The following is a 19,727-nucleotide window of genomic DNA, read 5'->3' on the forward strand; positions in this document are numbered from 1 at the left end:
AGGAAGGAAGGAAGGAAGGAAGGAAGGAAGGAAGGAAGAAAAAGAAAGAAAAAGTTAGGGCCCAGAGGCAAATTAAAGCCAAATGGGGGGGGGGGGGAGAGCCAAGATGGCAGAGTAAAAACAGGACCTCCTCACAGCTCCGACTCCCACCACCTCCCATACATGTAAAAAAAAATTACTCTAAACAAATTTTAGACCTACAGAACCCACAAAATGACAGAGAAACAAATCTTCTGCTGAAGGCAGCCCAACAGACTGACAGGAAAGGAGGAAAGAAAATTTTCCTTAGCTTCGGAAAACACATGGAAGAACACATGGATCTGCCCAACAGCTTCCACATTCAAGTCAGCCAGTCTAATCTTGAAGACTGGTCATTTTTATATCTGGGCCCTCCTTCCCTTTGGCAAGGATACAAAGTGTCATGCCCTACAGGATAACTGCACAATCCTACTACATTATTTTGAAGTAGCCCTCTAAATACTTAATCTTAAGCAAAAGCCCTTTCTGCACTTTTAAGGTTTTTTTATATGTGTATAGTCACAGATTTAAAAAATAAAAAAATCTAGGGGTGGCCAGGTGGCTCAGTGAGTAAGAGCACAGGCTCCAGTGTTGGGATGACCTGGGGATCAAATCCGGGCTCAGATACTTAGCACCACACCCAGAAATAACTGGCTGTGTTACCTTGAGCAAGTTACTTAACTCTGCTTGCTTTAAAAAAAATAAAAATTTAAAAAAATTTAAAAATCTGAACAGCATACTTAAAGAATGTAATACTCAAACTCTCAGTGCTTCCTTATGGTTTCTAATAGGATTTATTATTATTATTATTATTAGGGTTTTTTGAAAGGGGCTGGGAGGGTGGTTTTTTTTTCCTTGAAATAAAGTGGTGTTTTAAAATGAAAAAAAAAGGTTGTTAGGGGTTTTTTTTTTTGTTATCATGGGTTTAATAGTCAAAACAATGCAATTTCATACATACATACACATGGAAAGTGCAAAGGGAGAGAAAGAAAGTTGAGAAATATCCAGACAAGTAATCTTCCAGAAATCAGAGTGCTGGACTAATACTTTGGTCTTTTGACCTCAACCCCATCAGCCTCCATTTTCTTTCTTTTCTCAATAATTGCACTAATCTTTTTCCATTGTCGATCAAGTGCCTTGTCATTTGTTTCTTTGAAGCGTCTGGTTTTCCAGTCTTCTAACATCTTTATGCCATATTGTAATGCAGCTTTTGGCAAAGCCTCTTTGTTGTTCACATACTCGCTATATTCTTCCTGGGTGTCAAAGTCCCATTGACCCAATGGTCCCTTCTTGTTACCCTGATCCATTTTGCTATAATCCACCTTCTCATTACTGTCTACAGCCATGTCATCCATCGTGGCTGGATAACACTCTGCATAACTGTTGGACATGCCAAAGAAATCTCCCAGCTGCTTATTATCATCTGTGTTCTTTAGTGATTTGCCACCTTCCCAACCAGCAGAACCAGCAAACTTTTCATTGATGGACTTTATCAACTCCTTGGCAGATCCAGGACCTTTGTCAATATCTATGGGCTCATCATCCACTTTGGGCTTCTCAAAATAGCTGTGTCACTTCTTCTCCTCTTCTCTTTCCTGATCCACACCAGGCTGAGAGCTGGGTCACATGGTTCTGGCTCCAGGGCAGCCCCAATTAGCAGCAGCCAGAGCAGATTTCAGGAGAGTGAATCACCAACAGCTGTGGTGGTTTCCAGACTTCTCAACCCCTAAACTCAAAAAAGAAAGTAAAAGGTCAGTGTGGAACTCTGTTGGAACCAGGGTGAAGAAAGAGCACAGACATAGTCTTGGGTGGTAGTCCTTGGGTGTGTGACCAGTGTGCCAGAGCTTGTGGGAGCTGCAGACAGGGCACCCTCCTAATAGCTCTGGCAACTGCAAAAGCCCCAGTGATTTGGGACAAAGTTCTCTCCATTCTGTAAGCAGAGTTCTACTGTGGCAAAAGTCAAGTAATTGGCTGGCAATATGAGCAAGCAGAAGAAGCACAGACCATAGAATCCTTTTTAGGGGACAAAAAGGATAAAGCGTGGAAAGGGAGAAAGACAATGAAATCAGAACTCCTGTATCAAAAGCCTCCAAGAAAAATATGAATTGATTACAGGCCATGGAGGAGCTCAAGAAGGATTTTTAAAATCAAGTAAGAGAAGTGGAGGAAAAATTGGGAAGAGAAATGAAAATGATGCAAGAAAATAGTGAAAAGCAAGTCAACAGCTTGCTAAAGGAGACCCAAAAGAATACTGAAGAAAATAACACCTTACAAAATAGACTGACTCAAAAGATAAAAGAGGCCTAAAAAGCCAACAAGGAGAAGAATGCCTTAAAAAGCCAAATTTGCCATATGGAAAAAGAATTTCAAAAATTCACTGAAGAGAATAATTCCTTCAAAATTAAATTGGAGCAAATGGGAGCTAATGACTGTATGAGAAATCAAGATACTATAAAACATATCCAAACAAATGAAAAAACAGAAGGCAATGTGAAATATCTCATTGGAAAAACTACTGACCTGGAAAATAGACGTAGGAGAGATAATTTAAAAATTATTGGGTTACCTGAAAGCCATGATCAAAAAAAGAGCCTAGACACCATCTTTCAAGAAATTATCAAGCAAAATTGCCCTGATATTCTAGAACCAGAGGGCAAAATAGAAATTAAAATAATTCACTAATTGCCTCTTGAAAAAGATCCCAAAAAAGAAAACTCCTAGGAACATTATAGCCAAATTCCAGAGTTCCCGGGTCAAGGAGAAAATCCTGCAAGCAGTCAGGAAGAAACAATTTGAGTATTGTGGAAACACAATCAGGATAACAGAAGATCTAGCAGCTTCTACATTAAGGGATCAAAGGGCTTGGAATATGATATTCCAGTGGTCAAAGGAGGTAGAATTAAAACCAAGAATCACCTGCCCAGCAAAACTGAGTATAATGTTTCAGGGAAAAATATGGTCATTCAATGAAATAGAGAGTTTTCAAGCATTCTTCATGAAAAAAACAGAGCTGAGCAGAAAATTAGACTTTCAACTACAAGAAGCAAGAGAAGCATGAGAAGGTAAACAGGAAAAAGAAATCATAAGGAACTTAATAAAGTTGAACTATTAACATTCCTACATGGAAAAACAATAATTGTAACTCATGAGACTTTTCTCAGTATGAGGATAGTTGAAGGGAATATATATGTATATATATATATATATATATATATATATATATATATGTGTGTGTGTGTGTGTGTGTGTGTGTATAAGAGGGTGTATGTGTGTATAAATATATATGTGAGTGTATGCATATGTATGTACATGTATACATAGACAGAGGGCACAGGATGAGTTGAATATGAAGGGATGATATCTAAAAAAATAAAATTAAGAGGTGAGAGAGGAATATATTGGGAGGAGAAAGGGAGAGATAGATTAGGATAAATTATCTCATATAAAAGAGGCAAGAGAAAACTGTTACAATGGAGGGGAAGAGCAGGAAGGTGAAAGGGAATGGATCAATCTAACTCTCAATTCATTTGGCTTAAGGAGCGAATAACATACACATGCAATTGGGTATCTTACCCTACAGGAAAATAGGGGGGAAGGGGATAAGAGGGGGAATGATAGAAGGGAGGGCAGATTGGGGGAGGGGGTAGTTAGAAACAAACATTTTTGAAAAGGGACAGGGTCAAAAGAGAAAACAGAATAAGTGGGGGTGGGCTAGGATCGAGGGAAATATAGTTTCTTATGTGTCTTTTACAACATAACTACTACAGAAATGTTTTGTGTAACTACACATGTACACCTGTATTGAATCGCTTATCTTCCCAGTGGGGGTGGGTGAGGAGGGAAGAAGCGAAAAAATCTGGAACTCAAAGTTTTAAAAACAAATGTTTAAAATAAAGTTGGGGGATGAGGGAGGATATAAGAGAGAACAGATTAGGAGAAGGGGTATTCAGTAGGCTCGCTATTTTGGGGTGGGGGTAGGGGAAAGATGGGGAGAATAATATGTAACTCAAAATCTTGTGGAAATGAATGTTGAAAACTAAAAATAAATAAATAAATTGGAAAAAAAAAGAAAACAGGAAGCCCAACAAGGTGATATATTAATTAAAAACAAAGATGTTCATCCTTAATGTTCTCGCTCAACAGCCCCTCCTTACCAGCCTCCAGCTAGGTGCACAAATTGGCTTGTGATTTAAGACCCGCACGTGGATTCCCTTCCTGCTATAGTGACTCTGCTAGCAGACACCACCCTCTACCTGTGCCCATTCAACAAGCAGCAGACACTGATACTTCTCAGAGATGGAGAGGAATCAGTGTTTCTTCTGCCTGAGCTACATCCTCTACATTGGAAACCACCAGACTGTAGATACTCTGTCCAGAACACCTTCCTGGCCCCCAACCATGCAAAAAGCAGCAGGCACTGATTCAGCCTATACAGAGAAGGAGACATCTGATGGAACTAGGACAGAGTACCAGCCTATGTGACAAGGGGGGAAAAAAGCTACAGGAAAATAGATAAAATTAATTGTTTTTGGGGAAGAAACAAGCATTTATTAAACTCCTACAACATGCCCCTCTATGCTAAGTGCTTTACAAATATTATCTCACAACAACCCTGGGTGTTAGGTGCTATTATGATCCCCATTTTGCAGTTGAGAAAACTAAAACAGAATTTAAGTGACTTGCCCAGGGTCACACAGTTAGTAAGTGTCTAAAGTCAAATTTGAACTTAGGTCTTTCTCACTCTAGGTCCAATATGCTGCACCACCTCACTGCCTCCAGTTAAGGACAAAACACTAATTTTTAAAAGGAAGGAGAATAAAGCAAAACTTATTTTTAAAAATACTATTGACGCAAATGAAAGAAAGCATAAATATAACTCTCGTAACTTTCAATGTGAATGGATAAAGCAAGCTAATAAAATTAAAGCGAGTGACAGGCTGAATAATAAAAACCCTACAATCTGTTGCTTACAAGCAGCATGTCTAAAAACAAAGATCTACATGCAGTAAAAATGAAATGCTGCAACAAAATTCACTATGCATCAGGTGAATACAAAAAAAAACCAGGAATTGCAATCATGTTATCAGACAAAGCAAAAGTAAAAATTGAAAAAATTGCCATGACAACTCATGAAGACAACCTGCTAGGGGTTGCCTTCTCTACATGTGGAGTGAGTCGCCATGTAAATGAGGATGGAGCTCTTTAGAAGTAGAGAAGAATCAGGTTTATGGAAAAGGGAAGAATTTATGACCAAACAAGAGATAGAGAGCATTACAAAATAAAAAATGGATAATTTTGATTATTTTAAATTGAAAAATTTTGTACAAACAAAGTCAATGCAACCAAGATTAGGAGCGAAGAAGAAAATTGGGAAAGAATTTTTACAACCAGTGTCTCTGAAAAAGGCCTCATTTCTAGGACCTGCACATGTATTCCCTTCCTGCTACAGATACTCTGCTAGCAGACACAACCCTTTACCTGTGCCCATTCAACAAGCAGCAGACATTGATACTACTCAGAGATGGAGAGGAATCAGTGTTTTTTCTGCCTGAGCTATCCCCTACATTGGAAACCACCAGACTGTAGATCCTCTGTCCAGAACACCTTCCTGGTCCCCAATCCTGCAAATTTATAAGAATACAAGAGAAATTAAATTTATAGCTGAGTCAAATTTATAAGAATACAAGTCATTCCCCAATTGATAAATGGTCAAGGATATGAATAGGAAGCTTTCAGAGGAAGAAATTAAAGATATCTGTAATCATATGAAAAAATGCTCTAAATCAGTATTGATTAGAGAAATGCAAATCAGAACAACTCTTAGGTACCACATCTCACCTGTCAGATTGGCTAACATGACAAAACAGGAAAATGATAAATGCTGGAGGAGAAGTAGGAAAATGGGTACACTAATACATTGTTGGTGGAGTTGTGAACTGACACAACCATTCTGGAGAGCAATTTGGAACTATGCCCAAAGGGCTATAAAAATGTGCATACAATACCCTTTGACCCAGCAATACTACTTCTAGGGTTGTATCCCAAACAGATCATACAAGTTGGAGGAGGACCCATATGTACAAAAATTTTTATAGCAGCTCTTTCTGTGGTGGCAAAGAATTGGAAATCAAGGAGAGGCCCATTAGCTGGGGAATGGCTAAACAAGTTGTAATATATGAATGTTATGGAATACTATTGTGCTATAAGAAATGAGGAGCAGACAGACTTCATAATAACCTGGAGAGACTTATATAAACTGATGCTGAATGAGAGAAGCAAAACCAGAATTTTGTACACAATTACAGACACATCGTATCTGTGATGACTAACTTTGATAGATTGAGCTCCCCTCAGCAATGCAAGGTTATAAGACAACTTCAAAAGGCTCATGATGGAAAATGCTATCCACATCCAGAGAAAGAACTACAGAGTCTGAATGCAGACTGAAGTAAACTACTTGCTCTCTCTTTGTTTTGTTTTGTTCCTTCTTTCTCATTCATTCCATTGGTTATAATTCTTCTTTACAATTTGACTAATGTTTAATATGAAGGTATATGTAGAACCTATATCTGATTGCATGCCACCATGGAGAGGAAGGGAGAAAAGAGGGAGGGGGAAAAATATGGAACTCAAATTGTGGAACTGAATGTTGAAAATTAAAAGTAAATAAATTGAAAAGAGGAAAAAAAGAAAAAATAATAAGCAAAAAGGAGAAGAGAAGAAAAGAGAAGACAAGAAAAAAAAAGAAGCTTTTGCAGGTATTGGAGAATGATGGAGGCAGAGTAGAAAAGCTTCCTGGCTCCCCTGAGTCCCAGCTAAAATCCCACCTTCTAAAGGATGCCCTCCCTAATCCCTCTTAATTTCAGTGCCTTCCCTCAGTGAATTCCTATTTATTCTGTATTTTGCTTGTTTGTATACAGCTGTTTGCTTGTTATCTCCCCCTTTACCTTATAAACTCCTTGACGGCAGGGACTGTCATTTGTCTCTTTGTATCCTTAGCACTGGACTTGACATATAGTGGGCACTTAGTAAATGCTTATTGACTGACTGAAAAAGCTTTGGACCTACAGAGGAGAGAGCTAGGTTAGAGCTATGACTGATATTCACTGGCTTTGTGATGAAGGGCCCCACTGAGGAAGTGCTCAACCCCAGAGTCAAGAGACCTGGATTTTAATCCTAAATCCAACATCAGGTTTGAAGTCAGAGGATTTAGGTTTGAATCTTGTCTCTGTCATTTACTACCTGCATGACCATGGATCAGTGCCTCAGTTATCTTGAAGGTCATTCTTCAGTTCTCTAAATCAGTTTCCCCACCCATAAAATGGGGATAATATCTACACTGGGCAGCTAGGTGGTGCAGTGGATAGAGTAACCAGGCTCATCTTCCTGCATTCAAATCTGGTCTCAGGCACTAGCCACGTGAACCTGGGCAAGTCACTTAACCCTTTTTGCCTCGGTTTCCTCATCTGTCAAATGAGCTGGAGAAGGAAATTTCAAACCACTGCAGTATCTCTGCCAAGAAAACCCCAAATGGGATCATGAAGAGTTGGAAACAACTGAAATGACTGAGCAACAATATTTACACTACCTTCCTCACAGGATTGTTATGGGGAATTTTAATTAAATTTTTAAAATGTGTTTAGTACATTTCTATTAAATTAATACTTTAAAGACATGATTTCATTGAAGTGGGTGCTCCCACTTCTGACATAAAACTCAACTTTACAATCCTCAGTAGATGTTTTCTTGAATTACTGTGATCAAAATAACCCATCTTCTGATGGCCAACCCTTTGGTGTTGAGCCTCGTGGACATACACTAGGCTAGTCCTTGAAAGATGGACTCTTGGAAGCTTCTCAGTGTGGCAGGACTATCCAGAGGCTGTACTTCACTGACAAGACATTCAAGAACTCATAAATCAGTGATTGTTGAGTAGGGTGAGCAAAGTTCCTGGGAGTAGGAGTCACCTCCATGCCGCAAGGAAAAGCTGGAGGAAGATGCTGCTGGGAAAAAAACAAAACTAAATTAATGCAAATTTAATTTTAGAAGTTGGGACAGCTAGGTGAGCTAGAATCAGGAGGACCTGAGTTCAAATCCGTCCTCAGACACTTGACATACTTACTAGCTGTGTGACCTTGGCTAAGTCACTTAATCCCCATTGCCTTACCTTCCTCCCTCCAAAAAAAAAGTTATTACTTTATGGCATAAAGGATGTCACCAAAGAGAAAGGAAGTAGTCTAAACAAGTAGCTAGAGGAAGAAATAATGATAATAGCACTTTAGGATTTGCAAAGCACTTTACATAAATTATCTCATTTGAGCTTCACATAAGCCCTGTGGAGGTTATGTTATGCAAACTCTATTAGCCCCATTTTAGAGATGAGGAAAGTGAAGTATCTTTGCCCATACCTAGTGCCAAAAATCAAGATTCCCACTTATATCCTCCTGCCTCTGTGTCTACTGCTGTACTATACATACATATATATATACACATATATAATATGATCTATCTATAATATCATATATACTATCTATATATCTCTCTATATACATAAGGATGGGTAGATAGACGTACAGATGGAGAATCTCCGTGCTACACTGGAACTTGTGTAATGTCAGCAACAACAGTAATAGCCGATAATACAGATATAAACATACATACACACATATTGTTCTAAGATTTGTATGGTGGTTTACACATATTATCTTATTTGATCCTTACAATAGCCCTGCGAGGTAGGTACTATTATTATTCCCATTTTACAGATAAGAAAATTGAGTCTGAGAGAGTTGCTCAAGACAAAATCTACTTTCCTAAAACCTCCACCCATCGGTCCCAGTCTTGCCTTTCAAAATAGGAAGAAGGACATCGTTGGGATGGAAGGCTTTGGTTGGTGGTGCCACCATACTCTTCCACTCACAGGTGTCTTGACAGGCCTGGTGTCGACTGTGGAGATGGAAGGGTTCAAATTCCTTTGTCTTTGAGATGCTCAGAGAAAGTGAGCTACCCAAGGTCATATAACATTAAGAAGATAGAATGATTAGAACAACAATGACAAATGGGAAGAACAATAACCTGAAACTGAACACAGTGCAATTATATTGACCAAGCTTGCCCCATCAAGGCAATGTGATACAACATAAAGAACAATGACTCTGAAGTCACTGGATCTGGGTTCAAATACTACTTCTGATGCTTACTACATTTGTGACCTTAGGCAAGTCACTGAACCTTCTTGGGCCTTACTTTCTTTAATGTTAAAATGAAGGGTTGGGACCCAATGGCCTATGAGGCCCCTTCTAGCTCTAGACCTATATCTTACCATCTTCCTTTCTTTGCAGAGGTGGGGGACTATCAGCATGTAATACTGTATATATTTTCAGAAGAAATCGATGTGTTGGTTGAGTTTCCTGAACTTTTTTCATATTAAATCTGTTACAAGAGAAGTTTCAATGGGCAAGGGAGGGGAAGGATATTTATTCAAAAATATATATAATAGAAAAACACAAGGCATCGATTTAAAAAAAGAAATTAAGAACATTTAAATATACAAGCAATAAGGCTAGAAATGTAAGGCAGAAGAAAGAGGTCTGGCCCTGCACTTGGCAGACTTGATATGAACTCTGCACCTTACTAGCTATACTATCATTTCCCTGGACCTCAGTCTCCTCACTAAAATAAGAGAGTTGGACTAAAGGCAGCTAGTTAGTGCAATAGATAAAGTATTGGACTTGGAGGCAGGAAGACCTGAATTTAAATCCAATTTCCACATCTGAATTCAAATTCAAAACCTCATATACTCATTAACTGTGTGACCCTGGGCAAGTCACTTAGCCTCTGTCTTCCACAGCATCAAAGGTTTACTGCTGAAAAGGACCTTAGACTTCATCTTTTCCAATTCCCTCTTCAGGGAATGCAGAAAGTGAGGCCCATAGAGATTAAGCAACTTCCCCCAAGGTCACACAGGATGTAGAATCATAGATTTAGAGCTGAAAGGAACCCAAGTGTCATCTAATCCAACCCTCTCATTTTTCATATGTGGAAAATGAGGCCCAGAGAGTTTAAGTTCAATTCAATAAATGTTTATTAAGGGCCTACAATTTGCCAGGTACTGTGCTAAGCAAAACGAAGCATAAAACCGTCCCTGCCCTCAAGGAGCTTATAATCTAGTGAAGGACAGAACATGTAAATAAATATATACAAAGCAAGCTACATACAGGACAAACAGAAAATAATGAACAGAGGGAAGGCATTGGAATTAAAAGAGTTTGGGCAAGGCTTTCTGTAGGAGGTGAGATTTTAGTTGGGGCTTAAAGGAAACCAGGGATATCAATAGTCTGAGTGGAGAAGGGAGAGCATCCCAGGCATGGGGGACAGCCAGAGAGATGCCCAGAGCCAAGAGACAAGTGTCATGTTCATGGAACATCCTGGAGGCCAATATCACTGGATGGAAGAATACATGTTAGGCAGTGAGGTGTAAAGAGGCTGGAAAGATAGGAGGGGGCCAGGTTATGGAGGGCTTTGAATGCCAAACAAGTATTTTGTATTTGCTCCTGGAGGCGATAGGGAGCCAATGGAGTTTATTGAGTAGGGGGAGAGACTTGCCTAACATCAAATTAGTAGTAAATGGAAGAGCTGGTATGTGACCCCAAGTCCTCAGCCTCTGAGCAAGCCCTATGTTTCTACCACAGGAGATGGTAAAGTGTTACAACACCACCCTAATGGGTGTTGTTTCTTCCACTCCCATCCTGGGCTCCCACTAATCCCTGCCTCTGAGAAGGTGTGGCAAAGACAAGTCACCAAAGCGTGTTAGGAATCAGAGGACAGAATGAGAAACCAAGCTCCTTGACTCAAAGACTGAAGGTCTCAAGTCCCAGACAGCCCCAAACCAAACAAAGAATCAGAAGATAAAGGAACCCATCCCTGAATGGAGAGTGGAAATCCCTGAGGCTTTCCCACATCCTCCCCAAGATTTCTGGGCCTAGACCTGCCCTGGCCCTAGTCCATGCTGTCCCATTTAAATCAGAGGCTGGGTGCTAGACAGAATCTGACTGAGCTGTGTGACTGAGCGACAGGTACAGGGGATCCCACTGCTTCTTCTGCTCTCAGCAGTGCCCTGTTATGGGGCTTTGCTACCACCATGCTTATCCTATACATTTCATTCCCCATCTTTGAGTGGAGGAGCCATGTCATTTTTCATCTTGGTGTTCCCAACCTGGAGCACAAAGTAAGTGCTTTAGAAATACCAACGATATCGAATCTGTAGAACCAGCGGATTTAAAACAGGACAGGAGTGTAGGGCCCAAGTCAGGAGGCAGGGTTCAAATCCTGGACTTCCTTCCATGAGTCACTCCCCACTCCAGCCCATCCTCTACTCAGCTGAATGATCTTCCTAAAGCACAGGTCTGACCCTGTCACCCCATCTACTAAATGACTTCCAATGGCTCTCTATCACCTTCAGGATCAAATAGAAAATTCTCTGCTTTTGGCATTCAAGGCCCTTCATAACCTGCCCCACCCCAACTTTCCAATCTTCTTATACATTACATACACACACACACACACACACACACACACACACACACACACACACGTGTCTCCAGACGTTGAGCATTTTCACTGGCTGTCTCTGTCTCCATGCCTAGAATGCTCTCCCCCCTCATCTCTATCTCTCACCTTCTCCAGCTTCCTTTGAGTCCTAACTAGACTCCTACCTTCTTCTGGAAGCCTTTCCTGCTCCTACTTAATTCTATCTAGTGCTTTTCCTCTACTGATGATTTCCAATTTATCCTATACAGAGCTTGTTCACACATTGTTGTTTGCATGTTGTCTCCCTGCTAGAGTGTGAGCTTCTTGAGAGCAAGGCCTGCCTTTTGCCTTTCTTTAGGCACTTAATAAATGTCTGACTACCTGATGGACTGATACCATCATTATGTATGACCCCCAGGAAAATCATGGCATAAAGAATCATAGAATTGGGGTGGCCAGGTAGCACAGCGAGTAAGAGCACCGGCTCCAGTGTTGAGAAGACCTGGAGATCGAATCCCGGGCTCAGACACTTAGCACCCACCCAGAAACACCTGGCCGTGTAACCTTGAGCAAGTTACTTAACCCCGATTGCTTTAAAAAAAAAAAAAGAATCATAGAATTTCAGAGTTGGGAAGGGACTTACTTAGGCAATAATTTTCTCTAATCCATATCTGATAAAGAATCCTTACCGTAACACATCTGACCAGTGGTCAATTGCTTTCAACCTCCGATGAAGAGGAACCCAAGACTTTCCAAGGCAGACCACATTCAATAGCTCTGATTTTTAATACATTTCCCTTATGTGAAGGGAATTTTGTATTTTTAATACATTTAATACATTTCCCTTTCTTTGCAAACTCTCACCGAACGCTCCTAATTCTGCTCTCCAGGACTCCTTCTCATGACAGGTTTTTTGAGTCCCTGAGATGCTATCTTGACCCTCCTGAGGCTTCTTTTCATGCTGACTGCTCTCTTTGATATGCTGTCATGTTTGCTGGTGTCTTTCTTGAAATGTGGAACCTAGCACTGAACACAACATTGCAGTTTGTGAGCTGGCTAGAGCAGAGTACAGAGGTGAGACCCTCCTTTTTCCTGGAGGCTATACATTTTGGTGCAGTTCAAATTAAATTTAAATTTTTTGGCTCCCACATCACACTGCTGACTCATGCTGAGCTTCCAGTCCTCCAAAACCCCCAGATCGGTTTTCAGACAAACTACCATCTCATCCTGTCCTCCCCTGTCCTGTACTTGTGGGGTGTAGATCAATTACTTGAACCCAAGTATAAGACTCCAAATGTATCTCTATTATAGTTCATCTTGTTAGAGTCAACCCTATTTCCTACTTTCCCCAACTCTTTTTGGACCTCGAGTGTCATTCAGTGTTATTAGTCACCTTATCTGCAAATTCAATAAGGATGTCATTTATACCTTTATCTAAGTCATTGACAAAAATGATAAGCAGTATAAGGTCAAGCACAGATCCTTGGGACACTCCACGAGAAGCCCACTACCCAGGATGCCTCTACTGCCCACCTCTATAAAAGAAAGGAGACTAGGTTGTCCTGTGACAATCACAGAGGGGTCTCTCTCTTACTCCTTGCTGGCAAGATTCTTGCCAGAGTCCTCCTTAATAGGCTGGTCCTTCACTTAGAAGGTCATCTACCTGAGAGCCATTATGACTTCAATGTTTGCTGACCAACACTCCAAGAGAAATGCCAGGAGCAGAAAAAGGGTCTGTACACAACATTTTTTGAGCTGACCAAGGCCTCTGATACTATCAGTCGTGAGGGCTTGTGGAAAGACATGGCAAAGTCTGGTTGCCCAGAGAAGTTCATCGGTATTGTACACCAGTTTCATGATGGCATGCTTGCACGGGTTTGAGATAATGGATGATGCACTCTCACTTTCCCAGTCACCAATGGAGTGAAGCAGGGCTGTGTGCTTGCCCCCATGTTTTTTTAGCATGATGTTTTCAGCAATATGGTCAGACTACCACACCAATGGTAAATTATTTAACTTGAAAAGATTACAAGCCAAGATTAAAGTGGAGGGAGAGTTGGTATGTGACTTTTTGTTTGCAGATGATTGTGCACTCAATGCTGCCTGGGAAACTGAGATGTAACAGAGTATGGATTGATTCTCTGTTGCTTGTGCTAATTTTGGCCTGACAATTAACACCAAGAAAATGAGGTTCTCCACCAGCCAGCATTGCACCACTCATATGTGGAACCATCAGATACAGCAAATGGAGAAATTTTGAATGCTGTAGACAAGTTCACTTACCTTGGCAGTATACTTTCCAGGGATATACACATAGATGATGAGGTTGACACAGACATTGTCAGAGCTAGCTCAGTATTTGGGAGGCTCCAAAAGAAAGTGTGGAAGAGAAGACACAGTAAGCTGCCTATCAAACTGAATGTCTACAGAGTCATTGTGCTGACATTGTATGACTTTGAAACCTGGACAGTGTACCAGCACCATGCCAGGAAACTGAACCACTTCCATTTGAATTATCTTAGGAAGATTCTAAAGATCACCTGGCAAGGTAGGGTACCAGACACTGAGGTCCTTTCTTGAGCTGACCTGCCAAGCATTTAGACTCTACTACAGAGAACATAACTCTGATGGGCTGGTCACAGTGTTTGAATGCCAAATAAGTATGTTTGACTAGAAGACTATTTTACGGAGTAGTCACTCAAGGCAAGCACTCACACAGAGATCAGAAAAAGTGATACAAGGACACTCTCAAGGTCTCTCTGAAGAACTTTGGAATCCATAGTGAGATATGGGAGACACTGGCACAAGACTGCTTAGCATAATGTGCCCACATCAAAGAAGGTGCTATGTTCTATGAGCAGAACAGGATTGTGTAAATTTAGAGACTCCAAATGTTCATACGGACTATATGTACCCAACCTGTAGTAGAGCCTTCCAAGCTCATGCTGTCTGATCAGCCAGTCACACACACTGTATTGTGACATAATGATGTCATTTTAATCCTCTTCAAACATGAAAAACAACAACCTACCAAGATGATATTAAACCATTAATGACTATTCTTTGAGCCCCATCATTTAACTAGTTCAAAATCCAAAAAGTATACTGTGGTCTCACCTACATCTCTCCATTTTTTCCACAAAAATAGCTTGAGAAATATTATCAGATGTTTTATTAAAATGCAGCTAACCTATATCTCCAGCATTCTCTTATTTTACCAGTTTAGCAACTCTCTAAAAAAACAAAGAGAAAAAAAAGAGTTTAGCTTGGCATGACCTGTTTTTGATAAAGCCATGCTATCTTGGTGTTATCCCCTCTTCCTTTTTAAATATTCAGTGTCTCTTTAATAATATGTTCTAAATTTTCCCAGGAGTCTAAGTCAAGTTCACTGGTCTCTAACAATTCCCAGGCTTTATTCTCTTCCCCTTTTTTGAGTGTTGGGATATTTGACATTTTCCAGTTTTATGATACTGTCTCATTCCTGCGTCATCTTTCAAGTATCACTGGCAATGGTCAGGAATCACATCTATCAGGTTTCTAGTGCCTACAGATATTGTTCATTTGGATCAGGTGACTTAAACTCATCCACAACCAATAGCTACTCGTTTATGATTCCTTAATTACCTTGAGGAGCAAACCCCTATTAGCTTTTTTGGTTTAGTCCATAGTTCATTCTTCTTAACATGGAAAAAAAAAACAAAAGAAAAAGTGAGCAACTCTCCCATTTGTCATCAGTGGCCATCATCCCATCTACTCAGAGAAAAAGTCCTACACCTTCCTTGATTTTCCACTTTTCCCCTATATATGGAAAAATAACCCCAAACTTCTTTTTATCGTCCTTCATTTTCCTTGCCAGCCTCAGCTAGCTTAGGGCTTTAGTACTCCTAAGGTGAAGTTTTCTGATTTATCCTATTACCTTGTCCTTGCTTTCATTTCCTGTACATTTTTTTTATATCTTTTTTACAATCTGTGTTAGCTGGTGAGTTATCTATACATATAGAGACCAACATGGGTCAGTCTCTTTAGACAACTCTCATTTTTTTCATCTTCATCCAAATTGTCATTTAACAAAGTCAGAGCTTTGTTTCCTCGTCTGTAAAACAGGAATTATAATGCCTGGATTACATGTCTCATAGCACTGCTGGGAGGAAATTACTTTCCAGAGCTAAAAGTGCTACATAAATTAGAGATATTATTATTAGGCCAGCCTCTTTGTTTTACAGATGGGGAAAATGAGCCCCAGAGGGGAAAAAAGACTAACTCAATGTCACACAGGTAGAAAATAGCAGACAGAGATTCTGACCTAGATCTTCTTATTCCAAATCTATTATATTGTGAATTGAAATTCATGACTATATTATTAAAACATAAACAATGTTCAGTATGTGCTAAACTAGATTGTAAGCTCATAGAGACTTATATACTATGTCATTTTTCATATTGGTAGGCAGGGGGTACCTTCACTTTCACTGAAAGGCAGCTAGGTAGTGCAGTCCACAGAGCACCAGGCCTGGGGTCAGAAAGACTCATCTTCATGAGTTCAATTCTGATCTCAGACACTTACGAGTTATGGACCCTGGGCAACTTAACCCTGTTTGCCTCAGTTTCCACATCTGTAAAATGAGCTGGGAATGGAAATGGCAAACCTCTCAGTATCTCTGCCAAGAAAACTCCAAATGGGGTCATGAAGAGTTGAACATGACTGAAGCCACAACAAATCTACCTAAAATTGCCTGGTATGCTTTGTATTTATTTTGACATGATAATGAATCTCTCCCCTGTAGAATGTAAGCTCCTTGAGGGCAGGTTCAAATAAGATCACATCAGACTGAACTGAAACAAATGATCAACAATGTCTATTTAACACAGGGCCTAAATACACATTTGTTGAATTGAACTGAATTGAATTTTATTCTCCCACTCCCTGGCTCCCACCCCTAACAATCCTTACCCTTAATCATCAGGGAGATGATAACATGACTTGCAGTTGATCTTGATTTGAGTGAGGGAGGGCTATGCAAGGTCACCAACTTCACTTTCTCCTTCAGAGACATCTGGGTCCAGTGGCCAGACATTCATCAGGACGACTAGAGATGGCATTCCCATATCTACTTTGGACTTGGTGGAAAAGCACAGCAGAGGATGGGGCTGTGTTCTAAAAAGGGGAAGAAAGCAACAGAAAAGGGAACAAATTGACAAAACATGATAATACGAATAGAGAACCACCTCTCTTCCCTCCTCACATGTCAGGTTCCAGTTTAATTTTGAAGTGGGAGCCCTGCCCATCCTAGGGAGGGGGCCTGTGACCACCTTAGCATTTTCCCCTCCCATCACAGCTAGTCCCAGGAGAGGGATGAATGCAGTGGGTGGAGAGGATAAGAAAGAAGAAAGCAGGAAAGGCAGGAAAGGCTGAATGACTTAAAAAATCTTTTTCAAACCTGTTTCAAATCCAGAAACAAAGGCAGTTGGTACAGGATCTTCCTTACATTGAGCCAAAATCTGCCTCCGTCTAACAGCCACCCATTTCTCCTGTTTCTGCCACCTGGATAAGAGAGAATAAAATGTAGTTTTGTTCCATATGAGACTCTTCACATATGTAAACACAGAAATCATGTTGCCCCTAAAGTCTTCCTGGATGGGTCACTTCATGCATACACACAAACGCACAAACACAAACATACACACGCATACATATGTGCATGCACAAATACATACATATATGCGTGCGCACACACACACACACACACACACACACACACACCCTTGCTAGTAAGTAGCAAAGCTGTGATTAAATCCCAGCTCTCCTGACTCCATTCTAAACATGCCCACTTCCCTGAACCATCCTTTATATGACGTGGTTTTATATATGTCCCCCTTTCTATGACGTTAACCATCCTTTCTATAGCATGGCTCTCCCCCATCCTGGTAAGCCTTTCCAGTTGATCAATAGCTCTCTTAGAACGTCTTAGGATGTTAAAGTTGGAAAAGTCCTCAGAGATCATTTTGTTCAAACCTCTTATTTTTACACAGGAGCAAAATAAGATCCTGAAAAGTGACTTGCCCCGGTCACCCAGCTGGTACATGGCAAAACCAGGACTCAGAACCCAGCATCTTGACTTCTAGTCCTGGACTTTTCCCACTGAACTTCACAGTCTCTAGCAAGATGACCCCCAAAATGTTAACAATTCTCAGGCAAAGTCTGAGCAATGCAAAAGAACAACAAAAGTAGCCTTTTTGTAAATAAATCTCTTTGGAAAGGACGACAACAAAAGATCGGAGTAAAATATAAATATAAACAGTTCCATTGTAGCCCAAGAGACTCACTGGGTTAACTGCCGGAGTGTGCTCTAACCAGCTTGGAAAGCTGATTGTTAAATTTTTAGTGTGAGCATTTACATCTCAAAAACTGGCTACATATTAGAACTTGATTTATTGTTCTGCTGATTATCTAGACTTAAGAAAGTATTAATAATGCAGATTAAACTTAAAAGTGTATGTAAACATTTACAGCCACCCCTCCCCCCCAAAAAAAACCCTGCTTGTTAAACATTTATTAGTGCAATTCTACATTGCTCTACTGCTTAGGTCAGAAATGCAAAAGAAGGCACAGAGAATGAAGTCATCACCAAGCTAGGGGCCTGGTGACAGCAAGATAATAATAATTAATTATAATAACAGCAGCTGATACTTAAACATAAGATTTAAGCACAGTGCCTAGGGATTAAAGTAACTCACCCAACATCACATAAGTAAGTAGTAAATAACAAAGCTATGATTCAAACCCAGGTCCTCTGCCTCTCAATCTTGCCCCCCTGTGATAATGTGACATTTATTACATCACTAAGGTATCTTTTTTTTCCTCTTTGTTGATTACTGTTGGGCGGATGGCATGTCCAACAGACATGAACACCATGTTCTTTTGGAGGGAGCTCATATCCACCAGAAGCCTGTGCAGGCACTCAGCACAGGACTGATGATAACCTGGCCTCTTCCTATCTGCTCAGTCTTCTTACACCTTACTTCTCAAATCCTTCACCATGGATTCTGCAATCCAGTGACACCAGCCTCCTGGCTGGGCTTCACAAAAGACACTCCACCTCTATTCTCCAGGCATTTTCACTGGCTATCTCCCATGCCTAGAATTCTCTCAGTTCTCATCTCAGCCTCCTAGCTTCCTTCAAGTCCCACTTGCTATAAGAAGCCTTTCCGGATTCATCTTAATGTCCTTATCTTCCCTTTGTCAATGAACTTCAATTTTACCCTATCCTGGTTCGTACGTAGTTGCCTGTGCTTGTGTACTTGTCTCCCCCATTTATTTATTAGAGAGCTGGTCTGTCTTTCACTTTTCTTTGTATTCCTGCACTCAGCACAGTGCCTGGTACATAATAATTAGGCACCTGATAAATACTCAGTGACTTAACAAGGTGACCTCAACACATTGACTCAGTAGGCATACTTTCAGAGTCAGACTACATACCCTAAGTTTTACAACTTTAAAGCTGCAATGGAGGTTTCACAAGGGATAAGATACAAGCTGTGAGAGATGGGCTGAGATCCAGGGCAAGGGAGCCAGGAAGAGAGGAGAAGGCAGTGGGAGCTACATATAGATCACGCTGGAGCTAGGACTCCCTGATCTAAGTGGTTGCAGGAAGCATTCCACCATCTGGTTTCTAAGAGGAAGCAACAAGGTACTTGAAATATTCTGCAGTTCTGAAGCACCTCCAAGATACTGAGGCTTCAGGGTTCCTGTGCTGAGACATGGCACCCTCCAGAAATGGAGTTTTTAGCATTGATCCAGTCAGCAAATCATTAACATCCTTGTCTTGGGAAGCCAGCATGGGAAACAGATACTACAGGGAGAAAGGAAGTGATCCAGTGGGAGTGCTTGAAGATGCTCACCTCTGTAGGAGATCTATGCATGAATGAAACTGCTATAGCCTCTCTCCTACTGTATTAAACATATATAGTAAGATTAGATAGGAAGAAGACATGAAGTCACAAATCTGTGGAGTTATAGGAAATAGTAGCCTTGGGAAACAGGTGGTGGAGATGTATGTTGCTTGACATAATTCCTTTAGGTAAAGGAATGTGCAAAGGCAGGAAGGAAAGAGGGAAAGGGAGGAAGGGAGGAAAGAAGGAAGGAAGGAAGGAAGGAAGGAAGGAAGGAAGGAAGGAAGGAA

General features: G+C 40.6%; 1 protein-coding gene across 1 annotated transcript in view; it reads right to left on the reverse strand.

The window, feature by feature from the left end:
• Positions 1-920: 920 nt before the first annotated feature.
• The window catches only part of CUNH2orf42 (chromosome unknown C2orf42 homolog), a 163,941-nt gene continuing 145,134 nt past the window's right edge, over positions 921-19,727 (reverse strand). Inside the window, exons 9-11 of the transcript XR_011164602.1 lie at positions 16,986-17,089; positions 16,499-16,702; positions 921-1,744 (exon numbers count right to left, since the gene is read on the reverse strand). The gene's annotated coding sequence lies outside the window, so the exon portion shown is untranslated. The remainder of the gene's footprint in view (positions 1,745-16,498; positions 16,703-16,985; positions 17,090-19,727) is intronic.

This window comes from Petaurus breviceps, unplaced genomic scaffold, assembly GCF_028583685.1.
Source record: "Petaurus breviceps papuanus isolate PSGF00001 unplaced genomic scaffold, PetGlider_PUasm1.0 90775, whole genome shotgun sequence".
Lineage (NCBI taxonomy): Eukaryota > Metazoa > Chordata > Mammalia > Diprotodontia > Petauridae > Petaurus > Petaurus breviceps.